We start from the raw sequence: 6,525 nt of genomic DNA, 5'->3' as shown, positions 1-6,525 counted from the left end.
GAAAGTGAATATAAGGCAAGAGGAAATAGTAATGGTGTGATTGTAAAGAGAATTATGTAGTGATGGTGTGGTATGAGGTGAAAAAAGAGGAGCTAAGGGTTTGTTCTCTTCCGTTTAATTTCAATTCAATTTAGTTTCGTTCAGTTCAGCTCTAATAAGTACAGTTTAGTTCAGTTCCTAATTTCATTCTCTCATAAACAATTTATTTCAACTATATCCAACTCTAATCAGTTCAGTCCAATTCAGGTCAGTTTAGTTTAGCTCAATTCAGTAAATCAAAACAAACCCTAATACCCTCATTTTGGGGTTAATAGTTATATTAGGGAAGGGTCCGGGTAATTATTATCCTCGTTATGAGGGTTCCATCTCTATCCTTTTTTCCTCATGGCACAACTATCTTATTTTATCTGTAAACACCTTGTCTCCTACAATAACACCTTTAACTACTCGTATTTTTCAAATTTGACTTTTATTACTCCCTTAATATATTACCCCAATCCGAACATGAGTGGTAAATTTTTGTACAATAAAGTTTTATTAAGTGTATAAAGTTTTCTTTGATGGTTGTTACTTGTTAACGCCTGAATAATCTCATGATCTACAACACAAAGTTTTCCTTCATACAATCATACTTATATAGTACTCAAAATATACGAAGTATATAAGGAGCTCCAAACACGCCATAAAATGGAGAACAAAGTTGATCAAAGAGAATTTTGGGCATCAAAAAATATAAAGAAAAGTTTGGAATCTTCTTTTTTCAGAGCGAACAATCACAATAGGACAAGCTGCAAAAACACTATACGAGGAAAACCAAGAGGAATAACATCTCCCTTGTCTTTTCACACTAAATGTCAAGCAATACTATCAATGCAATTTTTTAATTAAGAATTGCCACTATTTATTTTTCAGTATAAAATTACTTCTTCATATACTTTGTTGGATCCTATTATATGTCTTTGTTTTACATGTAAAAGAAATGTGGACGGCCAAATCTGAAGAAATTGAAAATGACAATTCATTTATATTCATATTTTTTGATGTGTTTTTGATCAAATATAAATAATAATACTAATAAAGTAATAATGCAGAAAAATAGCAGGATAAATCAATAGTTGAGGGAGTAAGGGCTTGTTCTTAGCTCATTGACTGAAATGAGCTGAACTTAACTGAACTAAAATGAATATTTTATAAGAGAAGGAAATTAGGAGTTGAACTTAACTGAACTAAAATGAATATTTTATAAGAGAAGGAAATTAGGAGTTGAACTGAACTGAACTTATTAGAGCTGAACTGAAAATAATCATATGAGAACATGCCCTAAATATGTGCTTTTAATTGTCATATTTCTCTTAAACGAGGATATGCATGGAGAAGAATACATGTACTCGGCATGACAAAGTGATGAAATTTCTCTTTGGTATTTGCTTAAGTTTAATTAATTACAAGGATCTCTACATTGGTATCATGTGATTATTCATTAAACTAAAGCATGATTAATTATGCCATGTATCTTCTCTAAACTCAACACCTAAATACCTAATATCTTGTTTGCATGTGGTATAGCCAAAGCGATAAATCCATCCAAAAGGGGAGTGGTTATGTCATGAGTGTTGAAATTTGAGAAGATTATGAAAGTTGTTAGTGATAATTGTTGTCATTGTCTCATACAAGTATCCTAAGTTATTTTTTTGACAAATTGACATACTACTAATTTCATAGACTTCTCGATCTTTTTTAATACTCGTATATGTTTATAGGTTAATAGTAATGTTATTGTTAATTCGGATGATATACTACAAGAGGGGGGGGTGAATTGTAGTATGTTCCTAGTGCCTACTTTTTCGCGGAATATAAAACTGATTGCTGTTAGGAACTTAGACAATGCAAAGCGGATTTTACGAGGAAACCATCCAGGGCCCAACTGGAAGTAAAACCTCGACCCTACCTTAGGGATTTCAAACACACTTCACTATAATAGGGCAAACACCAAGTTACAACCTATTAGACACGGACCTTTATTTCACAAGTTCCTCACTGGACTTGCTACTTGATAGGACCCTATCCTACCCAATCTAAGTACCACACTTAGATTCACTCGTACCACCAAAGTACTACACGTACTGCCAAAGTACAAACTACTTGTACCACCTAAGTACAAAACTACTCGTACTACCAAAGTACTACCCACTCGGCCTCACACTAGAAGCTCAATCGGCCTCACCTAGAAGCTCATACATTGCAATCTTACAAAATAATTATAACGAGAATCCTCACGAACTCTCACACCCCAATACATAAAACACTCAAAACCCTTTTTCCCAATTACAAGATCTCAAAGAATAACTCTAAATACATACCAATGAATAAAGAGATAAAACTAATATGCTGGACACTTCAAAATCTGTCTGGAACTTACTGGACGAACTGTAACCGGAACCTGACTGGAACTTCGACCTGGAGGTTTGACTTAGCTTCATGGTGAAGGATGAAACCATTAAGCACGACCACTAAGCTTCATCAGCCTCGACTTTGAATGAATACATATGAGCATATTTATAGTACACCCAAATTATTCTTTTCATAAAAGATAAGTTTTATTAAAAGATAGAAATAAAAGATATTTTCCAAAAATAAGTTTTCCAAAAATATATCTTTTGTTAAGAATATATTCTATCAATAATAATAAGATATATTTACCATAAAATCAGATTTTATCTAAATCTTATATTTTTCAAATATACTAATATATCTTTTAACAAAAGATATACTTACCATATCTTTTTACAAAAGATATAATTACCATATCTTTTAACAAAAGATATACTTGCCATAAAATTAGATTTTATTTAAAACTTATTTTACTGAAAATATTTTCCAAAAATAACTTATCTTTTTCCAAAAGGAATTTATTAGAAAATAAATATTTTTATTCTGTAAAACCAAATTCCTAAAAGATATGCACGTATTAGGTAAATATTTATATCATTAAATTCGACCTGCGACCTTTAACGACGTGCAGACCTAAGTTCTGATTAGGTTTCGGAACTCTAACAGTCTCTGAGTTCCTGACAAGTCAGTAACTCTAATCTCATTGACTATCATGAGTTCACCTTGGTTCTTTAGACTTGTTCCAGACTGACTTTTATGTCCAATATACTTACATGAATCCTAGAGCGATATACTTCGATTTCTTCGTCTTCATGTTGTTTATTTGAAACTCTTGTTCTTGAATCTTGTAGTATTGATGTATTCTAGATCTCGGGGCAAGTTCCTGTTAGGGAACTTAGATAGTTCTTGTTAGAGAACTAAGTTCCTGTTAGGGAACTCTTCATGTACCTGTTAGGGAACATGTAACTCTTCATGTACCTGTTAGGGAACATGCTCCGGCTTTCGTGGGAAAGCCTGCCAAAAGTTCCTTCTGAATCTTGTTAGAGAATACCTTCAGGTTCCTTCGTGGTTTGGTTCTCATGGGAGAACCTGCTTTAGGTTCATTCATTCTCTCTTGTTCCTCTTGAAGTCTTCTATGTTCCAACCCATTGACTTCACCTAAGTCAGTTCCTGTCTTCACATAAACACTTAAGAGAAACATTAGATTGAAGTTTTTTTTGTCATAAACAAACTTCAAGTGAGAGAACTAATTAAACTTAAAGCTTATGTAAATACTCTTACACATATACAACTCATGTATGCATAGTGTACTTACCTTATGAAGCTAACATATGCAAACACCTATTTACATAGTTACCTTCATGGTTCTTTAGCCATCATCATGTTTATCAACCATAACACTCATCATTGTTCTTGTTTCTCTATTGCTTATCATATATTGCTCAGGTTCCTTATATATATATATGTGACTACTCAGGTTCCTTGTATCCTATTCCAAGTATAACTTGTCCTTTCTATGCACAACTTAACAAACACATTAGATAGATAATCATCATTAGTTTACAATCAGCAAAACCTAATTACTCAACAGTTACGTAAAAAAAAAAAAATGGTAAGAAAAACATTTCATGATTTTAATTAGGCTATAATCTAGCTTTCACCGTATAGCTAAAAAGTCATTTATTTTAGAAAAATTAAATTTAGGGCCTATTCTCATAGACTAAACTCAACTGAATTGAACTGAACTAAATATTTTATAAGAGAAGGAAATTAGGAGCTGAACTGAACTGAAAATAAACGTCTGAGAACAGACTCTTAGTTCGTCAGTTTATTTAGGCGACGATGTTACTCGTTTCATCACTTGTGTTTTTTTTAATAATTAATCAACTTGAACATAGCTTGTGTTACTTCGTTTTGATTTGCTTCATTTTGATTGAAAAGTAAAAAGTGAATTAGTTTCACTACTAATTAAATAAAAATTCTAGTATGGTCACTCTCACTATGACCATGAATACAGTTAATTATGATTGGCTAATTTTTACTTTTCTTAAAATCTTGGTCAAACCTTATTTTTAGAATTTTCCATTTTTAATTCTTTTTCATTTTTCCAAAAAATAATTATTGATTTCCGAAATTCCTTTTTTAATTTTTGAAATTATTTACTTAAAATCAATTATTAATAAAAATAAGATTAAATTAAATAAATCAAAATAAAAAAATTATTCTTCGTAGTTCTTCATTGTTCTTCAAAGTTCTTCAAGTTTCTTCATTAATGGAAGAAATTAACAACAAATTCATGATCTATATCTCTTAAATTAACTCACGCTTCGGGCGGAAAATGAATACATGCCCCGATCTACGCACCATGTGCGATTTTTTTTTTGAAAATCGGAGTTCGTACACATTCGAATCTATGTGGGTTGTTTCTTAATCCTAGAATAATACATTTAAATTGAATAATTTCAATCAAGGGATGTGAAATTGGCGATTACATGTAGTTGAAAATTTTAAATATTCACTTTTTCGATAATCTGGGTTCATGAAACAAATCATGGAAGAAAACGTAAAATATCTTCTTCAAAACCTCGTTTGATCCAAAAAACGAAGATGCAATTTTAAATTTTGTTTTTGTATTAGGTTTTCACCAATATGCTAATAGGACATTACATCTAACAAGTAGGTTTACACTGTTTATTCGTCTACGACCATAAAGAGTGTTATAATCATATTGAATGCTATGATTATGACTTTTAATTTGTGATTATATTTATGTTATCATCAAATAAATTTCATTATATTATCAATAAAAATTGCATTAAACTATTAATAATTGTTTTGAATTACATTTAAGACTTTAACATTTTTTATTATCAAAAGAAGGTTATGACTTATAAGTCATTACAATATGAAATGATATATGTCAAACTTATGTCACGGAGTATTTATTTAGAAATGTGATTCAAATAGTTAAATAACAACGAACAACAACCTATGAATTATTCATTTAATCCAGCACACACTAGCGTCGTAAATTTTGTGAATTCAAAAAATAATACTACAATATTGTTTTTACAAAAATAGCTAATTAACAATTATATATGGTTAACTTAACAATATATTGAAGTCTATCTATATGCCTTTTTAATATTTGACAAAAGATTTTCATGTCAAACTTATGTTACAAATCCTCAAATATGTCAATTTAAAAAATCATGCCTTCAATAAAACGAGTTATTATGGTTAATTACTTATCATCATAAATTTTATTCTATATATTGATAATATCCTAATAAGTGGTAGAATAAAATATTTGGTGATCCTAAATTAGGTTCATATAAGAGGAATATTAAATAATATGATTCTATTCTACCACTTTTTAAGGATCGGATAGTATCAATATATGGAATACAATTCATGATAATAAAATTAACTATAATAACTCGATTTATTAAAGGCAAATATTTAAAATTGACATATTGTTAAATAGTTTTTTTTTTTTGAAAAACAATATTATAGTATTATTTTTTGAATTCGCAAGAATCACGACGCTAGTGTGTGCTAGATTAAATGAATAATTCATAGGTCTTTGTTGTTGATATTTAACTAGTTGAGTTACAATTCTAAATAAATAGTTCATGACATAAGCTTGACATATATCGTTTCATAATGTAATGACCTATAATGTGCACGGTCATAACATTTTGTTGATAATTAATATGTTAAAGTCTTCAATGTAATTTAAATCAGTTATTGATAGTTGAATTAAATTTGCATTGATAATCTAATGAATTTATTTGATGATAACATAAATATAATCATAAATTAAATGTCATAATCATAGCATTTAATATGATTATAATACTCTTTATGGTCGTAAACGAATAAACAGTAAAATTGTTTGTTATAGGTAATGTCCTATTAGCATATTGGTGAAAACCTAATATAAAAACAAGTGTTAAAATTTCATCTTCATTTTTTCGATCGAATAAGATTTGAAGAAAATATGTTACGGTTTCTTCTTGAATTTTCCTGACGAACCCACATTAGCGAAAAACTTAAAATTTTTAATTTCGATTACATAAGATCTCAACTTTTGCATCCTTTGATTGAGATTGTCCAATAAAAATCTATTAT

This window comes from Chenopodium quinoa, unplaced genomic scaffold, assembly GCF_001683475.1.
Source record: "Chenopodium quinoa cultivar QQ74 unplaced genomic scaffold, ASM168347v1, whole genome shotgun sequence".
Lineage (NCBI taxonomy): Eukaryota > Viridiplantae > Streptophyta > Magnoliopsida > Caryophyllales > Amaranthaceae > Chenopodium > Chenopodium quinoa.
Note: the sequence above shows the minus strand (reverse complement) of the source record.